Source organism: Hylobates moloch, unplaced genomic scaffold, assembly GCF_009828535.3.
Source record: "Hylobates moloch isolate HMO894 unplaced genomic scaffold, HMol_V3 SCAFFOLD_7, whole genome shotgun sequence".
In the NCBI taxonomy this organism is placed as follows: domain Eukaryota; kingdom Metazoa; phylum Chordata; class Mammalia; order Primates; family Hylobatidae; genus Hylobates; species Hylobates moloch.
Genome location: NW_026652282.1, coordinates 34,053,767 through 34,080,644, shown reverse-complemented (window position 1 = coordinate 34,080,644; position 26,878 = coordinate 34,053,767). Strand labels below are relative to the sequence as shown.

The following is a 26,878-nucleotide window of genomic DNA, read 5'->3' as shown; positions in this document are numbered from 1 at the left end:
TGACCATATTCTTGCCCTTGGACACCCCTGCCATAGATGAATGAGGCAGGAACTCTGCCCCGCAGATGACCACGATTCAGAACATCATTATCAGCCACCCCTGTGTAGTGCTTAAGGTATAGCCATTGAGAGAGAGGCTCTGGAGCCAGTCTTTGTGGGTTTAAAGCCCAGCTCCACCACTTACTAGCTGTATAACCCTGGGCAGACTCTCTGTGCCTCAGCTTTCTCATCTGTAAAGTGGAGATATTAATATAGTACCTACCTTAGAGAGTTGTTGTGAGGCTTCGATGAGTTAACACACATAAAACTCTCAGAACAGAAGCTAACAAATACTAAGTGCTGTCAGTTAGGGCTATGACTATGATCAGAACCTGCAATTACACACCAGTTGCCACAGTAGGCCTCTGATGTACATTCTCTCTAAACCTTACAATAGCTACTCAAGCTGCAAATTATCCCCATTTAATGATGCAGAAACAGGCCCAGAGAAGTCAAATGACTTTTCCAAGAATGCAAGGTAGAGACAGGATTGAAACCTAGATCTGACTCTGAAGTCGGTTTTCTTTCCAGTCATTCTCCCTTGTGTGAGGTTGTCTAGAGTGATGGTGACCCCAAAATCACAGGTCTGCCTTCACGAGGTCTTCTACATTTCTCATGGGATTCGAAATCTGGCTTTGGAATAGCAGATTTTTCTACAATGAGACACCTAAATATTTCTCTTTAGGCAAGAATGGAAGAGATGATATCCCCATGATGAAAAAGTGTTAAAATATTTTAATACTTTAAGCATTTTATTTCTCTCAAATAAAATACTCATGGGATATGTTACCCATCATTTTCTTCTCTAGGTAAAAGGTCTAGTTAAATTTGAAAACCAATATAGTAATGCAGTTTACGGAGTGTCCTTGTAATGTTCTTTAAAAAAAAAAAAAAAAAAAAAAAACCTGGAGAGGACATTAAAAGACCCCGAATGTGCATTTTAAAGCAGCTGAAATTGGTCCAGTGCTCTTTCAATCCCTTTAAATGAAAAGGGTTCTCTCTAAAGAAACTAAAAATAATTTGGCTTTAGACACTGTATGAAAATGGAACCTCAGCTCATTTCAAGGTTTCATAGGCAGAGGCAGGTTGATATTACTTTGCATTGGGAAAAAAAAGTTTATTTTCAGCTATATGTCAGTATTTTATATTACATTCTTATAGGAAAAGGGCTAGCTATAGTTATGGAAAAGAATATAAACAGAGTCTTGTACTTAACTAAGCAGCCATGCTTAGAAAGCTCACTGAAGCTGAAACCTGTTATAAGAATGATAACACCCCTCAACACTCGAGGGGAAAAAAGATTTCATTGTTTAGCAATATTTCTAATACTCTAATATTCAAATCCACCCAGTCCATACTTAAGGCTATAGGCAGCTCTTTAGTGCTGAAAACAAACAGTTTTTGATACATAATTTGGTCTGAACAATTTGGTTTGACAAAGGTTTACAAAAAAAAAAAAAAAGAATAAATCTGTAAAGACTCTACAGCTCCCATTTACGGCTGTATTCATTTTGCAAATCAGTGACTTCATACTGTTGCAAAAAAAGCAAAACTCTCAATAGGGAAATGTGATGCTGGTGCTCATGACACTGAATGGGTAATGAGTTACCTAGCCTTGTGGCCATATAGAAAATAAGTCCTTCATTACTGCACAATATCACCCATAAGACACACATTCTACTGGGTGGGCCAGAAAACCCTGCAAGCTTTGTTCTCCAGATAGACGGCACAACAGTGCCCATGAATGACCTTCAGCCACACACCAAGCTGGCAGGGAGGTGAGAGTCCCGGCAGCTGGGGAAAGCAGGTGCTTCTCACGCTTTGTGGGTGCCCCATTCACTTTGTAAAAGCCCAATCAAGGTTACACGACTCAAAACATGTCAGAATAGTTTTCTCTTCAAAGTCCAGTTAACTCATAGAGATCTTAATAGGATTCACAGGCATTATTTCAACTCGGCCCCTGGTGTACGGGAAGAACTGAACTTGGTAAAAACCTTCACAGGGTTTCAAAACCCAAATCTTGGACTGCATTCAGATCCCAGCGCTGCCACTTTTTAGCAGTGACCTTGGATGCACTGCTTAATCTGAGTTTCAATTTGTCTTTTGTAAACTAAGGATAATATCCATTCCTACTTGCATCTCTACATGTGAAAAGAAATCAACAACAGTACCTGGCCCAAAGGTGTTCCATAAATGGTCAGAAGCCTTGGGCTTTGAATAGTCAAAAATGTACTGGATTCAATAATGTAAAAAAGAAACAACAGTTCTACCCTTCAGGTTCAGTCGAATGGAAATACATACATCTAATTTCACTCTCTTGAAACCCCATAAAAACCACGTAAAGGAATTGTTTTTTAAAAGACAAACTCAGGAAAACAGGAGATGGGACAATAGGAACAACATTTTGGAAGCTCCAAAGCAGACAGATGAGTGGTAACCAACTCAGCAGGCAAAGGAAAAAGATGAAAAAAACAAACAAACAAACAAACAAAAAGCAAAAACAAAACAACAAAAATCTCAGGCAGTGAGCAAAGCTGAAAATGGGCACAGGGCTCCTCTGAAACTGGGGGACAAGGGGGTCTCAAACGTGCAGAGGCTGGAAAGGAAGGCATCTGAGAAGCTGTTATGTCTAGCTCCCCTTTCCATTCCACAGAGGGACTGCACTTTCCCCAGCCAGGAAAATATCCAGAGGATTATTTCCTAAAGAGGGTAAAACATAGGGTACCTATCCTGGGAGGCATAGTCAGGTCATGAGCATTCTAATGAAAATAGGGTCATTAAGTGACCAAATACACACTGAACCCTGAACGCAGAGACTGCCCTCAAGTCCTCTTTCCCCAAGAAGCTCCCAGACTAAGCACTAGACCTACCCTTCCCACAGGAGACTTGAAGGCTTCTCTAGGGCATCTAATAACGCAAGGTGAAAGACCTAAAGATATATTGTCATAGGTATTTCACGACAAATGCCCAACCCAGATCACTCTATAGTGAAAAAAAATTCAACAAGCTCCACCAACCTGCTTAGCTTCACAGCAGCTTTCTAGTTCCCAAGAAACCAAGGATTATCAGACATCTGAGAAAAGCCTCTACCAAGGAAGACAGATCAAAATAAGCAAGCAAAGGAGCACTGGGAACAGAGACTATACACCTAGGAGAAAAATTAAGCAAATATATATCAATGATATCCTTGGAGACATAAGATACTACATCCATAAAATAAGAAAATGATTTTTTAACCCAGGAAACTAAAGAACCGAAACAAACACTTTTGGAATTGAAAATTATTATGAGAAATCAAAAATAAGAGAAGTGTTAGAAGATATTACTCCAAAATTAGAGCAAATACGAAGAGATGAAAAATAGGAGAAAACAGAAAACCAGATAACTGTTATGGAGATTCCAGCTCCTGAGTGTTAGTTGCAGAATGAAAAGAAAAATGGAGAATAAATGTTTCAAAAATAATTTCCCAAAACTGAAGAATTGAGGTGTCAGAATGAAATGGCACATAGTACGTCATAGAATGCCCAGCATAGTGGATGAAAACAAACCCATGTCATGGCCCATTAGTGTGACATTTCAGATCCTTGGGGACAAAAAGACTTTATACACTTGCAGAGAGAAAAAGAAATCAGGTCCTAAGTATCCTGTCAGGAATCAGAATGGCTTCATACTTCTCTACAGCAATAGTAGAAATAGAAGACAACAGATCAATGTATTAATTTTCCTTCAGAGCTTTGAATTCTACTCCCAAACTCCCATCACGTATGATAGTAGAATAGACATTTTCAGGTATGCAAGGCCTCGAAAAACTTACCTCCCTTGTACCCTTTCTCACAAAGTTATTGGAAGTGCTCCACTAAAACCAGCAAGCAAAACAGAAGATATAAAAAGAAAAGAAGCTCTAACTCAGGAGAGAGGCCAAGGGGAGCTCCGGATGACAGCTGTGTACTAAAAGAAGACAACCAGTCCAGATTGGTGCAATGTGACTCAAGAGAGGGGCACACTGAGAACTTTCATCACAAGACGCCTGCTGCCGTTAAACCTGAAAACAATGATGGGGTGAGCTGGATGAGGCTTCTTCTGTTTTGCTTTTCCTGGCATGGGCTGAGGAGATTCCTGTTCTTCTCCACTGCCTGAACCAGCAAAGGACTCTCATTTCACTCCAAGGCAGCCTTCTGAGAACTGGAGGCAGGCATCAAAGAGCTGAAGAGTAGGAAACGCAGAGCAGCCTGTGCCCCCACCACATTCCTGCTGGGCGCTCAGTACCAGTTCCACACTAAGTGTTGTCAAATGTCCTGCCTATCAGGAGCCCCATTTTTCCTCAGATTCACTCATGGCCTTACCCACCAACTTCCCCACAATAAGCTCTGAAAGCAGAAGCCAGATTTCTCCCAGAGACCTGGTGGGCTTTCATCAAACAAAACCGATGTCTCTCTTTCCTTGCACAGCTAGGTTTGTGCTTGCTGCTTGGTTTTCAAAACCATACAATATATTGTTTAGGGATACATACATAACTCTGGATGCTAAAAAGATAAGGAAGAAAATGAGTGACAAGTCAGGGTAGTGGTTATCTCTGGAGGTTATGCAACTGGGAAAGGGAACAGAGAAAAGGTATTTAAGGAGCTGCTATTTTCCCATTTCTTAAACTGGGGGTGTGGGCCCATTAGTATTTTAAAATAATTCTTTATATTGTACCTATATCTACTAAACATTCTTTTGTATTTACAATACATTTTGCAATTTATAAGATGACTTGGGTCACAGATTATGTTACAAAGAGTACAAGAATCTATACCATTTGTCTCTGTTGTTCCCCATAACAGCAGTGGACAGAGTCTGTTCCAACCATCACGATCCTTTAATATGGCCCAAGACAGCAGTCACAGAAAAGCAATTCTAGAAGACACTTTATGGCAGGAACAAACAGAAACAAGACCCTCTGTAATTAGCTTTCATATACAGCCATGAGAAATGCCCTAATGCTCCTCAACTAGTGGGGATTCCTGCAAGCTGACAGGCTTCTGAGAGAAACTGAAGTGTCTAGCCAAAAGAGATTGTTCTCACCATTTCCCCAACGTGACTTAGTCTTGTTTGAACAAACTGGCAATTCCAAAATAAATACCCCAGACAACAGGTTCACTTTCCCAGCATGATTCAGATGAAGCAGCAGAAATGTTTATTGTTAACTACTGACCCATGTTTGGTCGATTTCCTTAAACACTATGTATGCTACGCGCATACCACCATGACTAAAAGTCACTTTTCTTGAAAGGCATCTTGCTATTCGATTTCACTAAGCTGCTCCAACAGAAAAACTCGTTCCAAATTCTCATGTGCTGAATATTTTCCTTCCGTGTCTAGTCAAAGAAAGAAAGAAATCATTCTACAGCATTCACAGAGGACTGAAGATGCTGCAGCCCAAGTCTCATGCTGTTTAGCCATCTGGCTGAGATGCGGCCTGCCTTCCCTACCCATCGATTTTCTCTTACCTCTTTTGGAATTCAACTCAAAATTCAGATGCAGACAATCGAAAGCAACTGGGCACTGATTTGAGTATGAGCATTATATTCCACTCACCTGACTAATAAAGTGAAACAGCTGGCTACATTACATTAACACCAGTGGATTTATACCTTGACTTTTCTAAAATATCACTGGAAACAGCATCTTCAGAAAGAATAATTTTTCTCGGACTTAAACTGCCTCCACTTGAAGAAGATTGCTCCATTGTGAATAGGCTCACCTCTGAGTAGAGTCAGTGAAGTGTATAAAGACATGGCCACAGTACTTTTTCCTCAGATGTTTCTGATAAAGTATTTGCCATCAATAATGACTCTTCTCCCAGATTAGAGCTTCTCAACCGTGGCTGCACACTGGAATCACCTGGGGAGCTTTAAAAACTACTGGTGCTTGGGTCTCACCTTCCAAGAATGATCTACTAGGTCAGGGATGTGGTCTGGGTTGAGTTTGGAAAGCTCCCCAGGTGATTCTAATGCGCAGTCAAAGGTAAGAACTATAGTCTATTAGAGAATAATACTGACCAGTTTCCTCCTGTCGAAAATATAAGCTAACATTTCCTAAAAACCATCACTGCTTTAACAGTGTGTATGTTTATATATGCCATGCAGCATAGGTAAGTAATTAAGAGCACAGAATCTTGAGTTAGGCTACCTGGGTTTGACTGCTGGCTTTGCCACTCACTGGCTGAGTGATCTTGGACAACTTATATAACTGCTCTGTGCCTCAGTTTCCTTATCTGTGAAATGGGCTAATATGAGTACCCATAGATCACAAAATGGTGAGTATTTAATTAGTTGACATTTATAGAATGCTTAAAACAATGGATATGACACAGAACATGCCTTAGTAATGTTGGATAAACTGTCAAGCCAGTTTCTGTCAAGAACCCCAAATAATACAGAATCAGATACAACTTTCTTTGGAATGCCAATCGTACATTTTTAGTACAAAAATCTATCAGATTTTTTGTACTACCTCTTATTTCTATAATGGAACTTTATCCAGCTCTGGCCAAAGGGGCATTTTTGAGGTCCAAGAGGGAAATTTAACATAACCTAGCGACATTTCTTTATTGCTGGGTCCAACCCTCTCTCCATCATTTCAGACATCCATGTCATTGTTAATAACCTGGTGTGAAATCTGAGCACTATATTTGCAGGAATTGGCAAGAACGGCTTCAGAATTCCAAGTTTTTTATTTTCAAATGAGTATGTAACTGTCTCACCTAGAAGATAAAGGAATATTTTTTTCAAAGAGTTCTCTGTAGCCTTGTAGGAGATAGAGGTCCTTGGATTTCTCTTACTTTAATTATATACATATATATATATATACACACACACACACACACACACACACATATGTATACACATATACATATGTATATGTATATATGCTGCATGCCAAGCACCATGCACAGAAATTTATTGATTCAAAAAATACTTAAAACAGGAGATCAAAACTGAATGCAGTCCTGAAATGTGAGAACAGACACTTGGCTGCACAAGCTTTTCAACTACACAGATAAATATAAAATAGTATTTGAGGAAAAATAGTTTCATACACGTAGCTCCTAAACACAGAGGAAGCCTGATGGTAAACATTTCAGAGTCTCTCTGTCTTCCACTAATAATAGAACTGATTTATTATCAAGGCAGTGCAAAAATGCTGCAGAAAGGTTGTGTGAGGAGAGACAGCTCCAAATAATATTCCCCAACACCACTTCAAATACATTCAGCTTGCTAATGCTTTCATTCAAAAACCAACACTTAAATTCTCTAATGCCACAAAATCGCTTCTTAAAAATAATGAAAGCTCATTTTGAAACATGCAGATTACTCATCAGACACTGCTGAGAGAGTGTGTAAACAGGCTCATTTCTACAGGGCAATTTGGTACTGCATATTAAAAGCATTTACAGTGTTTATCCTCTAACACAGAGATTTATCCTTAGGAAGTAATGGACACTCATGTGAAAAATGCACGTGCAAGAAAGGTCATCATAACGTTGCTTAATAGCAAAAAAGAGCACTGATTACCTACAGGGTGGTATATTCATACAATGGGGTCCTGTAGCATAGCAAAATATTGAGTGAAATGGGAAAATATCTGCGATAATGTTATCAGGAAAAGGTGGCTAAGTTATTTGGATAGCAGGACTCCATTTTTGTGGAAAATAAGGATATTAATCACTGAAAAAAATGTATGGAATGATGCACAGCAAAATGTTAAAGGAAGTTATCTTTGCTTAATGGGATTGTGGGAAATTTTCTTTCAGGCAGTAATTTTTAATTATTCAATTATATATGGCTGGCACAATAAAATGAATAAAATAGCCACAATTTTAAAAATAAAATGTAATGAAGATATACTAAATAATACTATGTATATAAAATAAAGAAGGGGAACAGACCACTTTTCAACTTTCCCATATTTCTCAAGAGTTGTCTAAAATAAGTTCAGTAATGGCACCAAGGAAAGTTACCACATAGTTCTTATCCACTAAAAAACGGCCAGAAAACAAAGGCAGTGGAACTGAACATTTTACAACCAAATACTGTCTTCTGAAGTGAGGGCTACCCATATTGGATTGGAGTCAGCAGTCAAGTGTTTTAAAACCTTAGGTTCTCAAGACCCTAACTTTGGTATATGATAACAGTTCAGTTACCTCACCTTTTTTCTTTAAAAAAAAAAATATATATATATTTTGGTGGGGGGGCTTTCTGGTAAAAACCGGAAAGCCTGCTAGACAAATTCTAAAAGAGCTGTAACATTACTTTTTTTATCTTTAAACGGCATCTCAAGAACTCTTCTGGAAGTGTGAATTGCCCAAAGGAAACAGATGTTTAAAGGAACTGAAAGCTTAAGTGTCCCCAATTTACTTCGACTTATTTCTTACAACACTGCCACCGCCCTCCCCTTTGCTTTATTTCTCCAGTTCTCCCATATTTCCTAAAGGCTGGGGTCCTTCCCTACCAGGGACCAGGCTAAGTCAGGAAAGATTCAAGGGAATCCAGGGTTTGGGGGTGCCCGGGAAACAGAAAGATAGCTTTGAAGCCATTCAATACTCATTTGGTAATCTTAATTCTAACTCAGAATTGGTTCTCTTTCCCACCTTTTTTTCTTTTTTTTTCTCAAGGCTGAAACTAGACCCGACACCAGTCTTTCTGCAGACACTAAACATAGCCATGTTTTGGTTTCTGCAGGATCAGGAAGAAGGTGAGTCCTAAAAATGGTTGGGCAGTTCAATCGTCAGTGCTCACCTTTGGTCTCACACAGATGCCTCAGATGTCAGAATATGAAATCACAGAATTGTAGAAAATTAGAGTTGAAAGTGGCTTTCTAAATATTATAGATGAATGCTACGAAAAGTGTGCTCACTGGTCTAGCAGGAGCAGTACTGCTTGGGTGCTTGTTAGAATTGTAGATTCTCCAGTCCCACCACAAGTCCACTCAATCAGCAGCTCTGGGTGTGGGGTCCGGGTACCTGCATGTTTACTAGCTCTCCAGGTGCTTGAGGCTCACCTAAGTGAAAACTACTATTATAGAGTAAGAAGCTGAAGCACAGTGAGAGTATCATTTGTCTTCACAAAACGAGAGAGAGGAAAAAAAAGCAGTGAGACATCTAAACAAAGCTACACTATTTTTCTGTTTCAAGATCTGCAATGCTGTACCCGCAGGTCTCTGGATTATCTTTCATTTCTAGTTGTCTTTTCGTTTTTACATCACTACCCTTGGAGAAACTGTGGCAACCATTACAGAGCAGCCCAATGCAGTCTCTGGAGCATGAAGGAGCGTTTAATTCAAACTCTTTTTACAAATCACTAGATTAATGAAATTCATCATACATGCGAGTTCTGGGGTGTTGACTGCATGCAAATCATATCTAACAAGCTAAGCGCAGACTTCTAAAGTAGTTCCCAGAAAATCAGAGCAGCAAATGCTAGAATAGGAACTTGACTATATATTAATGTAAAAGAAGAACTGGAGTCCCTTATCTTATTTTCTCAGGCTGTCCTTCTCCATATCCACACCAAGACTCAGAGAGGAGCTCTGAAATGTAGGGAGTTCTAGCTCACAAAATAATTTACGTTTCCAAAAGATCATTTCTAAATCCTTTGTTTGAAAGCTGGACACATTTCCTCACTAAACAATGTTATAAGTGGTCTTAAATGTCCAATCAAAATAGATTTACAATAAAATTGGCATTATAAAAAATTTAATCATTCAAAAATACTTCCCCTGGAAAAAAAGTTCAAGCTCCAATTTGGGTGTAACTTCACAAAGGGGGCCCCATTAGGTATGGGGATCACAGCAGTAGCTTCTGGTGATGCAGAAATGTTGGGGGTGGATGTCTGGTGTTGCATTCATCACTTCCAGGTTGTAAATCACCAATATTACGGACTTAGGATTCAGGATCCCAAGACGAAAAGATCACACTTACTACATCAGCTACTATCCTAGAAAACTCTGACCTAATACCTTAAAGAAGGCTGTAGCTGTGGCTCATCTGGGTACCAAGACCAAAGTCAACTGATGCCTTGTCTTTATTATCTTTTACATTTTCCAACTCTTTCACCCCCCAAGTTGGGCTAGGTCCTGCCTCTTTGTAATTCTAGTCTCCACTTAATGTTACATAAAATATATCAATGTCTTGATCGAGACCATGGTGAAACCCCGTCTCTACTAAAAATACAAAAAATTAGCCGGGCGTGGTGGCGGGCGCCTGTAGTCCCAGCTACTCGGAGAGGCTGAGGCAGGAGGATGGCGTGAACCCGGGAGGCGGAGCTTGCAGTGAGCCGAGATTGCGCCACTGCACTCCAGCCTGGGCGACAGAGCGAGACTCCGTCTCAAAAAAAAAAAAAAAATATATATATATATCTATATATATATCAGTGTCTTAAGAATTTAATATTTTTCAAAGGAATTAGTCTAATTTCTAATCCCTTTTAAAATATTAAATTCGCAAGACATTATTTTTATGTAACATTAAAGAAACCCTACATCCCTTAACTGTTGCTCCCAAATTACCCCATATCCTCCAGTCCTAGGCAAATACTAATTTACTTTCTGGCTCTACAGATTTGCTTATTCTGGATCATTTTATACAAATGGAATCATATAATATGTGATCTTTTGTGACTGGCTCATCCATGATATAGCATGAATCAGTACTTCATCCCTTTTAACTTCCAAATAATATTCCATTGTATGGATATATCACATTTTATTTATCCATTTATCAGTTGATGGACATTTGGGTTGTTTCCACTTCTGAGCTATTATGAATAATGTGCCCAAATGCCCATTTATACACAAGTGTTTGTAAGGAAATATGTTTTCAACTCTATTGGGTATATACTTAGGACTGAAATTACTGGATCACATGGTAACTCTATGTTTAACCACTTAAGGAAATGTCAGACTGTTTCCCAAAGTGTCTGCAGCATTTTACATTCCCACCAGCAATGTATTAGGGTTCCAACTTTTCTACATCCTTGCCAACACTTCTTTTTTATTATAGACATTCTAGTGAGCATTAAGTGGTATTTCACTGTAGTTTTGATTTGCATTTTCCTAATGGTTAATATCATGCATTTTTCATGTGTTTATTGACCTTTTGTATACTTGCTTTAGAGAAATGTCTATTTAGATTCTTTGCCCATTTTTTAATTATTTGCCTTTTTAATATTGACTTGTAAGAATTCTTCATGTATTGTTGATACAAGCCCCTTTTCAGATATATAATTTGCAAAAGTTTTTCCCATTCTGTGGGTTGTAACATCCACATTTTTGCTTATCACACAGAATGTGTCTGTCTGAATAGTTCAGTAGTACAGAATATCCACTTATTCCCGAATACTCAGCTCAAGTGGTTGCAGTCACATACTAGCTGGCTTTCTCACTGCTTAGTTCCACCTAAGGACCTTGTCATTACTCTTCCCTCAGCCTGGAACACTTCTGGAGCACATGGCCTGTGCTCTCACTGCACTGAAGCCTTGCTTCAATGTTACCACCTTTGAGAGACCTTCCCTGCCCATTTTCTCTAAAACTGCAACTCCTCCCACCCACCTCTCCATTCTCTTACCCTGCTTTTATATTACGTAAGTGCAAAGAAAATATATCAAGAATTGAGATTTGTCAGAAACTTTTGTTTGCCTTTCTTTAACTACTGGTTAAATTGAATGTTTTCTTGCATGTTTATTGGCAGCCATGTGCATATTTATATTTCTTCTTTGTAAATATCCAATTCATGACCTTTGTTGATTTTTCTATTGGCATATTTGTCTTTCTTGTTAATTGTTAGGAATACTATGCCTTTGTCTATTATCAATAATTTTCCCAGCTTGTGTTTTCCTTGTTTATTCATGCTGTTTGCCATATGAGAGTTCATTTTTATGGAGACTAGTCTATTTATATTTATTCATTGCCTTTGATGCATTCTTTTTCCAGGAATACAAAAAGTGATTAGGTATTATACTTAAAACACTTATCATAACAATCCCTTTGTCAGACTGCCCTATGATTTCTCATTCAGAAAGCACATACATCATACTACTGCAGAAACTTGGTTTTCCTTCATGCTCAGCTCTCATACCTCATCACAGCAACTAGTAGTGTTGCTTTCATTATATTAAAAGCATTTAGCAACTAAAAGGTCCACTGTGGGAGATGACTACATTAACAACCCCAGTAAGTCACACTTCCCCATATCTAAGCCCTTGTGTAGTCTTCCCTCCCACAATGACACTGGGCTTGGTGATGTGACTTGCTTTGGCCAGTGAGACATGGGCCAATGTTATGTAGACAGAAGCATCAAGACTGCTTGTTCATTATTCCTGAGAACTCATCTGCTATGACGTGAAAAGCTTAGGCTGGCCTCCAGGAAGATGGGAGAGAATGTAGTGTGCCACCCCAGCTAAGGTCCAAATGCATGAGTAGGCCTAGATGACACCATGTGGAACAGAGATGGGCCGTCCCAGTTGAGTCTAGCCCATACTACCAACTTGCTTAATTGTGAACAAATAAATTATTGTCTTCAGCTGCTAAGTTTGGGGATGGATTTTTATACAACAATAGCTAATCATTCCCTTACCAGTAGATGTATCTTATAATTCAGTTCAATGAAGTGCTATGTGGCCAGTATATCTTTCAAAACACACACAAAAACATAAAACATTTTTATGCTGGGTTAGAGGAAAAACATGGAGGATAAATATTTGTGTCAATGGGGATAAATTAAATGGTACATGGTTTATGCCAATTTCCATAATTACTGATTGCATTTATATTTATTTCATGTAAATTTTACAAGTTTTTAAATGGAAATTCTTTTAGTAAAACAGCCTTTAAGATCCATCTGTAGAGTATCTATTCTGGGGCTTCTCCCACAACTGTACTTACCCCATGGCAGGGACCACAGTCTCTACCATTGTTTTCTTAGAAATGACTCCCTTGACTCTTGTTTGAGCAGTTTTATGTGATTATCTAAGTCCCAAAATAATATCATCCTACCTGTATGATATACCCTATATGATATGTACTTCCAGAAAGGGAAGTATCCCTGCTTACTAATTAACAACTGCATATTTTCACATCCAGTTTCCATGCCTGTTTCAGAATATCATGGTCTTCTATACTCTACCTTGTAGTATTGATCCCCGTGCTGAGGTATTCATGAGGGGACACCTTCTGCAAAAGAGACTTGGGAAGGGCAGACCAAACGTCTGCTCAAGGGACTTCCCTATGTGAAGGGAAATTTATAGAAGTCAATCTAATGTGTATATAATGCTGGCTGATTCCCTGGCTGATGGTGTTCATGAGGTCAGTTTGGCTTAAACAGACAAATTAACCTATTTCTTGAAAACGCCACTCCCACCTTCTCAAAAAATCTTGTTCTAAAGCCACAGTTCATTCAAAGCCCTGGGTATGTGATTTTGAAAGGGAGGTGCTAATGTAATGCCCATTGCTATTAGAAAGAATATAAAGCAGCCTTCCTGCTTATTGGAAGAAAAGAACACCACTTTTTGTTAGAAACTACCCAAATTCAATCAAGCAATAAGTCTATGACACTTGCTAGCTATGTAGGCAAGAGAAATGAGGCTTGGAAAACAAAAAACATTGCTAAATTACACCCTCTCATCCCTCCTATTTATAGGTCGTCAAATTGTAAGATTCCACTCTTAGCTGGGCTGGACAGACGAGACAGAAACAGCATAATATCTCTGGAAGTGACAAACAGCTGGCAGAGCTTACGTGCTTCCCTTGCTGATAGAAGAAACAGAACAAAGGGCCAAAGAAGTGAATGGCAGTCAGTAAGCCTGAAGTGAGATGCTTTTCAGAAGTGGGCCTTCCATTTCTGTGCTTTACAAAAAAAGAATGTAGGGGGTTGGGGAGAAAAACAAGATCAAGGGAAACTTAAGACCCTTTGTATGTTTAGGCTTTCCAGCTGGGTACACAGCTCACCCAAATGTCTATCCTCTCCTGCTGTTACTAAAAATATATGGAACAGCTCTTCCAGGAGGAAAACGGTCACATATCACCAAGGAGACAGGAAAATACTCATGATATGGTTTTTAAAATGACTTGAGAATCCATGCAACCCTTGATTCCTCTCTCTGGACTCTGCCAAGAGGGTAACTAAAGTTTCTGCCTAAAAAGAGATTTTCTTCTCAGATAGAATTTTGTCTGTTCACATCTGATACTGGGAATCAGCTGAAATCTAAAGTGCCTTAAAACTAGTTCATTGTGAAGGCAGACAATCTGGCAGGAAAACTAGAAAATGCTGCCACCAAAATAAATGCACATTGTCTTGCACCAACTGCTACTAGAAAGAGATTTCAAGGATTCTAGCAGAAAAGAGAGGATTGACAAGAAATTGAGCATGGGAGTGCTGTTGGGAGAAATGTAAAACAAAATCATTTTCAAATGAAGGGTATTTCTCACAAAATTGGAAGGCAGAGCTTTCTTTCTATGATATGCAACATGGAAGAAACAGGATGCATATTTTTCTCACAAGTGTCGCACAGTTGCTTTTCTTTGAATAATGCCCTTTGCTTGCTTCCTGCTGCCAAGAAAATGTAGGGCAAGCTAATACAAGCATTGCAAAATGGGGGACTCCATTAAACCTGATTGCAATTCATCTCCACATCCCCAGTACCTGATTGACTCAAAAAAGGCTGGCTATTTGTGTGATGTTCCCATTATTTTCTCATTTTCATAATGCCTATTGTCTTTGAATTCACCATTAATATTACATTTTATATTTGGTCATTTTGTTCCCCTTCTTTCCCATACAAAATATGTACAGTTCTTACATATGTGCTTAATTCACATTCAAGAGAGGATAAAGGAGTGGAGGCTCCCCTAAAATTTCCAAATAAGATTTTTTTTAAATAAGTGTGGAACTTGGGTGAAGAGAATTACATAAATCCTATTAATCAAAATCCTTGATTCATGAGGATTCATCATGGCATTCTTGTGTTTATTATATTAATATGCACATACACACATGAACCCACTACCCAACAGAGACTAGAACATGGATAATAACTTACATCTCCCTATGTAGTGACCTCCATTTCCTTCCCCTGTCTCCCTCATCCCAGGATAGCCACTATCAAGAACCATGTGTTGTGTTGATCTTTGATATATTCCTGTCGTGCAATCCTGGGTGACTTACTTTAACTTAATAAGATTCATCTACAGTGTTGTGTATTGCAATAATTCATTCATTTCTACTGCTGTATACTACTCATTGTATGAATCAGGGAAAGCAGGAAGTAAAATTTAGAGTATGAATACTTTATTGCATTAATTTATTTTACATTTGTTACTTCTTAAGCAAACAAATGTTATACGAAGCATCATTTGTTTTAAAACAATTGACCATATATAACAAGTAGCTACTGTTTTTATTGTACTTTATAACTAATTTGTTCACTTTCCTTGTTTTATATTTTCCAGAATTGAATGCTCATTATGGGTTCTATACTGGGTTTTCTTGAAGATTAGTGATATTAGAACTGGTGCAGATTAGGGCTGCCGATCCAAAGTCAGTTTGTTATAACAGTAGTCAAATTAGACTCACCCCCAAATTCTAATTTATTCAACATTTCCAGTGATCTAATGGCCAGAAACTCCTATACAAGATATAAGGCACTAGTGACACCAAGCTGAACAAAACCACTCCTTTTCCTCAAAGTTCTCACTGCCTAATGGAGGGGGGAAATAATAATTTTTAAAATCTACAATAATACAAGAGGTAATTGCAGAGTCTTAGCCCAGGAATCAACTTCCTGGTAGAAGAAGAAGAAGAAAAAAAGGGTATACTAAACAGAGGGACATTATGCAAAGGCACAGAGGTGGGAGAGTTATCAAGTGATCAGGGGTCTCCAAGCACAGTGGTAAGAAGATCAAGAGTTAAAACTTAGAGCATCTTGAACTTTGTCCCAAAGCAACTTTATCCCAGAGAGCCACTTAGAGATTTCACACAGAGGAGGGATAGGATCAGATTTACTATACTACAAAATGGGTGGCACTAGAGAGTGGGCTATGGGTAAGAACAGTTAGAATACTAGTCTATGATCCAAGCAATACATGATGTGGACCTGGACTGAAGCAGCTGCATGGATCATGGATACAGGAGAGGAGGACACAGATTTCTGTGATATTCATGCAGCAAAGTTGACCAAAAAGAAGACACAGACTCAACAAAAAATGAGCTTAACATACACATTGGTGGTCTAAAAGTAACTGCAGTACAATTGTTTCAAGTGCCATGCCTAAAAGAGTAAAAAGTTGCCCATAGGAAGAGAAAAGCCTCTCTGGAATATCGCTTCCATCCCAAGAAACCTTCCAAATACTGAAGTATGTTTTCATAAATTACCAGTAATTATTATTTGAAATTATACTCACAGAACACAACCCCAAAATTTCTTATAACAAGCTAATCTTGTTATCATCCACAGAAGAGAAAATGTGATACCCAGTTAAAATCTTAGTCTAATTGTGTTTTAAACATATAGTTCATTCTCAATATTTACAGCACTTAGGTTTTATGAAGTCACCACAAAGACTGAATTAACAAATACTGAACCATTGCTCCTAGGGGAAATACAGGAGTAAGTTCCTACAAGCCTCTGGTCACAACATTTTTGTTACCTAATCAACACATAACCTTTTTTTACGTGTGTTTGTTTAAAGTCACTATATTTAACATATATTTTTGGTTCATTATCATTAACTCGCAGCCAACACTGCTCTAACTCATACCCAAAGGAAGCTTATCTAATACACAAATTTTCTCTGTAAGGCACATCGCAGGCTTCTTGTGCTTAGGAACACTGAATAGCCCTTCAGCACTATAGTTAAAGACCACCTTAAACACCAAAATCAACAACATAAAGCACAAAAATCAGGAAAAACACAGCACTAAATAGATTACAAAAAAAAATACTTGTTTATAGTGTGAGAGCTGAAATAAGAAGGTAGAGTATTGTCTTGTTTGACTTTAACAGGGAATGTGCATGTCAGGTGACTCAAATTTTTTCACTTCTCTGTGCATGTCTGTGAGTGACAGCAAAAGCACCAGAAGTACTGATTTGGGGGTTACAAATAGTAATAGATTCTAGCAAGTCGGCAAATTTGCAAATATGGAATCCACAGATTATAAGAATTGACTATATTTCCAAGAGATCATGTCCTACCTTGAGGCCTCAAAAAGCACTTTTGTAGGTGGACAGAGAAAGTCAGTAACAATGCCAAATTTTTAGTTATGTTCTTTTCCAGAATGAGTTCAAAAGTGTCTCTCAGACTTCATATCAAGATGACCCCTTTGCTCATCTTCCATGAGGCTGGAAAAAGCTCAGTTTTAAATCATGTTTTAAATATAAGAAGACCAAAGCTTTGAAAAATTGAGAAGCAAGTTCTTATTTCAGAAAAAAAAGAATGAAAAGGACCAGGAATGAATCCTAGCTGACCTGATTCCTAAACAAATGTTCCATCTTCTGTGGTACTGCTTCTCAAACTTTAGTGTACCCGTGAATCCCCTGGGAACTTGTGAATAATGTAACTTCTGGTTCAGAAGGTCTGAGGTGAGACCTGAGGATTCTGCATTTCTAACTAGCACCCAGATGATGCTGATGTTGCACAGACTTTGGGTAGCAAGGGTGTAGATCACAAGCTCCCCCAAGAAATTTATCAGCCTCAATATGGACCTACGTCCAATAGATGATAATTACTTAGATTTTAAAAAGCACTTCAGTTTAAGGTTATCTATTAGATACTAAAAAGTAAGTAAACTTTCAGAATATCAACAGTTCCACATATAAAGCAGTCTAGAATTGACAATGCTATTGATTTTACTGCCTAAGCCTATTAGTGTTGTATGGAAAATAAAACAAAGTAATTAGGATCTCAATACTGCTTTCCAAATAGGATCTCAGGTTTGGGAGTATTTTTCTCTTCTCTCAACTGACCATTAGCAGCATTAAGGAAGTAAAGAAACAGTCATCTGAAAGATACAGAATGCTTCATTTGCAGGCAACTGACACACAAGTGGGCAAAGTAGCACTTGTCCATTTTAACATGCAGATAAGGGAAGCTGTTATCTGCAGATAAAGGCATTTGCTTCTCATTGCCTCTATGCTCTTACCCCCAGATACACAGAATAAATCAAAGACGACTTTGTGAAATAAAGGGCAGTAGAAGCACAGACCACACAACCTGTCATTTTGGAAGGAAATCTGGCACTAAAGAGCCAGCAAGAAGAGCAGTTTGATGCAAATGCCCCAGTGGAAATTTGATTTCTAAGATATAATTCAGAGGAACGTTAGTCTCCCACAAAGATTTGTAGAGCTACAAAAATAACCACAAACCAGATAAAAAGAAGACTGTGTTCACTACTACTGCAGAGGGGCAGACAATTGTAGAAGGCAGAAAGTAAGAAAGGCCTCTGGGACACTCAAGACTGATTCTTTCAGGCCACTGATTCCAACTTGATAGTTTGTGTTTAATAATTTAAATTTAACCATTCAAAGTTCCATTTGAGACCAAACATAGGGTTCTTCACTACTTGAGCAAGTCTGATTTTTCATGCTACTTGAGGACTGTTCATAGCTGTTTCATTTTCCTTATACCAATTTTATTTCAGTACACATGGTACCAGTTGCAGTTAAGAAGAAAAAATAACTGTCTTCATTTGACTGCTTCTCACTAATGTAACCTTGTTTTTGTTGTATTTTTAAATCTGACAACAAAAAGACAAAATGCAGATAATTATACTTCAAATGAGGACATCACATCTTAGCTCAAGCTATGAATTGAGAACATTTCAGAACATATGTAATGAGTTATATGAAAATAAATGATTAAAGAAAGAGCAGAGATGATAGTAAAAATGTAATGCTCAAGGGATAAAAGTTAGATATTAGGAGGAGTGTACTTGAAACAATAGACACATTGGAAAATGTCCTCATCTATATTCCTGCACAAATTTGTTTTTGCTTTGCTCAAAACCATAGGAGAAAAGAAATGCAAAGAAAAGCTGCTATTTTCTGATACACATCAGAAATTCTTCAAGCAAATGGAGGGACAAAAAGAACTATTTGTCCCAGGAATCCCACTTTTAGGAATCTGCACTAAGAAAGCACCCCCAATAAAAAAAAATACATATGTACAAGATTATTCGTTAAAAATAGTTTGCAATTACAAAATATTGGAAGCAACCTAAATGTCCATAAATAGGAGAATGGTTAACTAAACTATGATACAGTTACATGATGGAGTACCAAGCTGCTATAAAAAAAGGAGGAGGAAGATCTCTGTGAACTGATATGAAATGATTTGCAGGATAAACAGAAGTAAAAAAGGCAAAATACAGACTTTAAGTGTCCTCACCGCCACCCCCTCCACGCATGCACAAAATGGTAACTCTTGGCGATAATGGATATGTTAATTAATTTGACTATGGCAATCATTATACAATGTGCACAGATATGAAATCATCACATTGTTTGCCTCGAATATAGATAATTTTTACTTGCATAAAAACAAATTTTATTGTATTTCTATAAATGTGTAAACATTTTTAAAAAGCAAAGCGCAAAAAAGTATCTGTAGTATGCTACCCTTCATTTAAGAACGAAAACATTCATGTATCTTCTCATTTGTGCAAAATAAATACATTAAGAATAAACCAGAAACTAAAGATATTGGTTATCTAAGGCAATAGAGAAAGGGACGAAAAAGTGGGGGGATGGGGAGGGGTGCTAAGAATAAAAAGGAAATGACACTTCTGTGTATACTGTTTTGTATAGCCCTGACTCTAAGAAGCATTGTCATGTTTAATGTACTGAAAATATAAGTCAGTGATAAAATCACCCAGTGTGTTCGGGGGAAGGGGACAAAATGGAATACAAACACTAACAAAGAACCTAATTATATCACAAGTGAATAATGTAACCATAATAAAGAGAGTGGGGAAGAAAAGAACTAACCTTATTAACTGTGTAAAACAGCATCTTGACTGGCTACTGCATTTTAAGACAAAAACAAAAACAAAAAGCAAACAAAAAAACAGTACCCAGAACTACTCTAGTTAGTAAATGTGTTTCTTACAAGGGTACAGGTTAGCAGTTCTGAAACCACTCCATGTCTATGAGGATTAAAGAAATACAGAAATGTGTTTACATATATTGTAGATAATGAAAACCAGGTTTCTCACTATCAGAGAAAGAAGGCTATAATGAACCATGTGGTATTAGATTAGAATCAAAGGTTTCAGTATGAACTCATAGTTTTTATAGATGAATGAATAGATGGACAGATAAATAGATGGATAGAAAAAGAGAAACTCAGAAAATGTTTTAGTTTATTTTGTGCTGCTAGAGCAGAAAACCTGAGACTGTATAATTTATAAAAAACATAAACTTATTTTCTCACATTTCTGGAGGCTGGGAAATCCAAGATCAAGGTGCTGGAATCTGGCAAGGGCCTTCTTGCTGTGTCATCCCATTGCAAAGGGCAAAGAGAAGGCAAGAGATAGCCAAAAGGAAGCAACACCCATCCTCTTGTAAGAAACCCACTTTTGAAATAACAAACCCATTCTTGCAATAACAGCATTAATCCATTCATGGGGGCAGAGCTCTCATAGCCTAATCACCTCTTAAGGGTCCCACCTCTTAATACTGAATGGCAATTAAATTTCAACATGAGTTTCGGAGGGGACAAACTTCTAAACCATAGCATATAACTATAGACGTGTGTTTGCACAGTTATTACACGCAAGTATATTTCCTAGCTGTTGCTAGGGCCAAGAAGCAATGACACTCCAGTAGCAACAAACATACCTAGCACTCAGCCCCTAGTTTCTAAATACCATTCTTCCATAAAAGGAACCACAAAAGGGTGGGATAGAAAAAATATTTACAGAATTAATGGTCAGAATTTTCTAAATTTTATGCAAACAATAAGCCCACATATTCAAGAAACTCAACAAACCCCAAGCAAAACATGAACAATACCAAGATATATTATTAAAAAATTGCTGAAAATCATTAAGAAAAAAATTCAAAACTACCAGAGGGAAAAAAAAGTTACATATGGAAGAACAAAGATAAGGATGACATACTTCTCATTAGAAACAATGTAAGCAAAAAAATCTAGGAGAAACATCTTTAAAATACAAAAATAAAAACAACTATCAACCTAGAATCTATACTAGCAAAGATAGCTTTCAAAAACAAAGGTAAAGATTTTTTCAGATATACAAAAGCTGAAAAAATTAATTATCAGTGAATCATAAAATATGTTAAAATAAGTTGTTCAAGAAGAAAGAAAATGATATTAGATATAAATATGGGTCTATGTAAAGGAATGAAGGGCACTGAAATAACTGCTTGGGAAAATGTAAAATTATTTTTTCTTATTTAAATATCTAAAATATAACTGACTACACAAAAATAACAATGGAGTGTGGTGGTACCCCATAAATATATACACCTACAATGTACCCACAAAAATTAAAAATAAATAAAAATAAAATGTATTAAACAATAGAAAAAAAGGCTAGGAATGGAGAAATAGCTGTATTTTATACTATCAAAGGGTTCATAGACTATAAGCAAGGTGGTATACTATCACTTGAAGGTAGACTTTGATAAGTTAAATATGTATACTATGAACCATAAAGCAACCAATAAAAGCACAAAATAAAGAAGTATAGCTAATAAGCTAACAGGTAAGATAAAATAGAATCATAAAAATAAAAAATAAAGGAGATAAAGGAAATAAAGAAGAGATGAGACAAATAGAAAACATGGCAAGATAATAGATCTGAACCTAAAAATATAAACAATTATATTAAGTGTAAGTGGACTAAACATCCCAATTAAAAGGCAGAGATTGTTTCAGATTAAATTAAAAAGCAAGGGTCAACTACATGCTGGCTACAAGAAAGACACTTTACACATAAAGGTACGAATAGGTTTAAATTTGGAGTGGGAAGAGATATGGTTTGGCTCTGTGTCTCCACCCAAATCTCATGTTAAATTGTAATCTCCAGTGTTGTGGGAGGGGCCTGACAGGAGGTGACTGGATCATGAGGCGGATTTCCCCCTTGCTGTTCTCATGATAGTGAGTGAGTTCTCATGAGATCTGGTTGTTTAAAAGTGTGTAGCACTTCCCCCTTCACTCTCTTCCTCCTGCTCCAGCCATGTAGAACATGCTGGCTTCCCCTTTGCCTTCCACCATGCTTGTAAGTTTCCTGAGGCCTCCGCCAGCCATGCTTCCTGTGCAGCCTGTGGAATCATGAGCTAATTAAACCTCTTTTCTTTATCAATTACTCAGTCTCAGGTAGTTCTTTATAGCAGTGAGAGAACAGATTAATACACATACTAACACTGTTCAAAAAAGAACTGAAGTGGTTATGTTGTTATGTTAATATCAGACAAAATACATTTCAGAGGAAAGAATATTAACATGGATAAACAAGCTTATTTCATAATGATAAAGGGCTCCATTTATCACAAGGACATAACAATCCTAAACATTTAAACATTATGCTTCAGAACAGCTTCAAAACACATAAAGCAAAACTGATAGAACTGTCAGGAGAAACAGACATATCCACAATTATAATTGGAAATTTCGAAAAGACTCTATTGATAGAACAAGTATTGAGAAAATTAGTTAAGGATATGAAAGGCTTAAACATTAACAATGTTGACATGACATTCCACCCAACAACAGTAGAATACATAATCTTTTCTAGCACAAATGGAGTATCTGCCAAGATAGGCTACATTCTTGGCTATTAAACAAAACTCAATAAATCTGTAAAGGATTCAAGTCATATAAAGTATGTTATTCCCACAAACAAATTAATTTAGAAATTAATAAGAGAAAGATCTCTGGAAAAATCTCCATTTGAAAATGAAATAATACACTTCCAAGTCATCCATGGATTAAAGAAAAAAATCAAAAGAGAAATTAAAAATAATTTTGAACTGAATGAAAATGAAAAGACAACATATCAAAAATTTTGGGATGCAGCTAAAACAGTACTTAGGGAAAAATTTATAGCATTGAATGGCTATATGGGAAAAGAAGAAAGGTCTCCAATCAATGACTTCAGCTTCTACCTTCAGAAATCAGAAAAACAAGAGAAAACTGATTCCAAAGAAAGTAGAAGGAAGAAAATGAGATCAGAACTAAAATCAATACAATAAGACAATGAAAGAACAAGAAAGAAAAATTAATGAAATAAAAAACTTGCTTATTGAGAAAATCAAACTTGATAAATCTCTAATTGGACTGATTTGAAAAAGCAGAGAGAAGACATGAATTACCAATGTAAGTACTGAGAAAGGTAACAACACTACAGCTTCTACAGATACTGAAAGCATAATCAAAGAATATTATTAAAAATGTTATGCCAATACATTTAATAACCTAGGTGAAATGGACTAATTCCTTGAAAGACACAAACTACCACAGCTCCCTCAAAAAACCCCAGACAACCTGAATTGATCTATATCTACTAAAGAAGTTGAAATCATAGTTAAAAACTTTCCCACAAAGAAAACTCCAGGCCCAGATGGCTTCATTGGTGAAATCTCCGAAACATTTAAGGAAGACTGGTACCAATTCTATGTAATCATTTCCAGAAAACAGAATAAAAAGGAACACTTACCAATTCAGTTTATGAGGCCAGCATTCTGTTATTACAAAAAGCAACAACATTATAAGAAAACTATGCACCAACAACCCCCATGAAAATTGATGCATAAATTCTAATTAAAATTTTAGCAAAATTACCAGTTTGGGCAACACAATGAGACTCCATCTCTACACAAAATAAAAAATTAGCCAGGCATAGTAGTGCACACCTGTACCCCCAGCTAGTCAGGAGGCTGAGGTGGAAGGACTGCCTGAGCCTAGGAGGTCAGGGCTGCAGTAAGCCATGATCATGCCACTGCACTCCAGCCTGGGCAACAGAATGAGACCCTGTCACAAAAAAAGATTTTTAGCAAATCGAATCCAACAACATAAAAAGGATAATATATTATGACCAAATATTATTTTGCAGAAATGCAAGGGGTTGCATCATAAGAATGTTGGAGAAAAGTAGAATCCAGATCAGACCAGAAATTTGTGGTCACAATACCTTAGAATTATCACCAGTTAGGTCTTTATAGAGAAGTAAATGGAAATTAACGTCAACCTACTCTATAGCATCATAGCTATATATGAATTTATGTTTTATCAAATGCATAATGTATTTAGCTTCTACCTCATAAATTAAGGGGGGAATGATAAATCTGGTTTTCTGTGACAAAAACAATGGATTGATAGCTTTAATGTATAAACATTCTAATAAAACAATCAAATACCACTAATAGAACGTAGAAAAAGAGCAAAAGAACAGAAAATTCATAAAATACAAATAATTATGTAAGTTTCACCTTATAATATAAAAGCAGAGCAAAACAACAGAAAATTCATAAAATACAAATATTTAAGTTTCACCTTATAATATAAAAGGTATATGTCATTTACCATCTTTAAATCTATACATTCCAAATTTTAAAAAATCTTTGTCAATGGCAAGAGTGTGTTGTGATTGACATTTTCTTATACAATTAATGGGGATATTGGTAAGCATCCTTTGAGAAAGCTCTTCTAGCAAAAATTTTCAATATTTAAAAATATTCGTGCTTAATTCGACCACAAGGAAATTAGTTTAAACACATAATGAAATGTGAAGACAAAGATTTAAGTGCTACTAATCATAATCTTATATTAGTAAAAAAGTGGAAACACCTACATATGCAACAGTAGGGAAATTGCTAAATAAATGAACCTCAGGATGAAAAAATACATGGCCATTTAATGGTATTTTTAAAGGATTTTTAAAGACATGAGAAAATTCTGATTGAATAAATATCAGGACACAAATCTGGTACAGCAAGATTCCAAATCTGTCTCACATCCCAGGTTTTGAAAGTTTTGCACTGCTCTTTAAGCACTTTCACCAAATTGTGGCCTGAAGTGGCTAAGCAACTAAAGGCTTGAGCACTACCAAATAGAAATTCTGAACTCAGAAAATCCAATCCATCCTTCTAATCCTAACCTGGCTGCGACCTGGGGTGAAATAGCCACAGATCCATTAGCAAAATGGCTTCCACATCAAGAAGCATGCTGAAAGTAAACAGTAGAAGAGTATGCAGTGAAGAAGAGTAGAGACAAACGGGAATTTAAATGCCTGAGGTTTTTGTTCATATTCTAGTCCATTACAGTGATAAACTGGGATCATTTTATTAATCATTTCTTTCAAAAAATAGAATAAGGCCATTTCAAAATAGCACTTCAGGATAAGACACTCACTTCTGGAACTCGACTGCCAGTACATAAAAATAGCACCTTGGGCTAAGAGGCTACGGAAGAAGGGACAGAGGATGAACATCCAAACAAAAAATAGTCTTTTATTGGAATTTGAAATATTGTTCCAAAAGAGTCCTGATTTTTCTCAAGTTGAAAAACCATTTTCATCCTCAGTTATGAAATACTGAGGTTACCATGCAGAGCGACACAATTCATCCCAAGATTACATAGTGGAATTGGCAGAATTATTCAACGTGACTTTTCTCCAACAATTCTTGATTGGTGGATAAGGCTAAGAGAAGAAAACCAGCAAACACAGCATTTTAAATTTGTGGGTACATTCTTTCTTCCTTTTCACAGAGTATCATTTCAGCACTGTTGATAGTTTGCCTAAAATAAACCCACAAATAAAAACAGCAAGATTCCTATGGTTATTCTGAGCCATAGCCTGTAGTATTAAGATGTAGTTAAATACCTCTAAATGTTTCAGTGCTCCAATGCTTACCTCATTTTTTGCCATCATGCAAAAATTGGTATATTCTCATTACACCACAATGATGAGGACATAAATCAAATTAGACCACCCTTCCATCTAGCTTTTCTGTGTTTCTCCTAGAGACACATTAGCAAACTCCCTATGAAACCTCGACTACAAATACCACCTTGATTTGGAAAGGGAATTAAAAGGAAAGAGAAAACACCTGCCAACCAGATAGACACACATCATTTCAAGACTCATCTCAAACCATCTCTCAAGCTCCAATTATAGCAACTAGTGGTCGAGACAAACCTCTCACTCTAAGAAGGTGGTTCAGCAATGGAATCAAGGGTTTCCATCCACTTTACTGCAGACAACTGCTACTACTTACCAAGGTTAAATTCAACCACCAAAGCAACCAACATTCTGGACATTATCCTTTAGGAAAGAAGTATATATTCTGTTTTTCCCTTCAAACACTCAGTCTTGTTTTATACCTGCAGGAATAAAAAAGACCTAGAAGATGCAAAGAGAATCTAGGAATTTGTGGACATAAAACTCAGTATTTTATGAGAGATGTTAATATAGATTTCCTGTTTCACAATATAGAGACTCCTCTCAGCCAATCATCCAGGGGCCAAATCATGTTCAAGTAAAATTAAGAATCTTTAGATTAATATTAAAATATGGTAAAATTCAGAAGTCAGTTCAAGGGTGTTATCCTTCATTAATTACCATGTATATTCTACCTATCAGTCACAAGCTACCTGTCAGTACCTGAATTACTTCAGGTTTCCTTCTGTCCTAGAATATGATATTATTTCATGAATGTATATTGGAAACTACATGAAATTTAAACATATCAAACACTGTTATGATGGTGGTCACAAAACTGTATGCATTTGTCAACACTCATCAAATTATACACTTAAAATTGGCAAATTTTATTGTGTATGTGTG

General features: G+C 36.9%; 1 protein-coding gene and 1 non-coding gene across 2 annotated transcripts in view; both read right to left on the bottom strand.

Annotated features, from left to right (window-relative positions):
* Window positions 1-26,878, bottom strand: part of TSPAN7 (tetraspanin 7) — a 125,237-nt gene that overhangs the window by 72,434 nt on the left and 25,925 nt on the right. The gene's annotated exons all lie outside the window — the stretch shown is intronic.
* On the bottom strand, window positions 8,271-8,332 carry LOC116812334 (U7 small nuclear RNA). The gene has a single exon (XR_004370639.1). It is a non-coding gene; the product is annotated as a U7 small nuclear RNA (small nuclear RNA).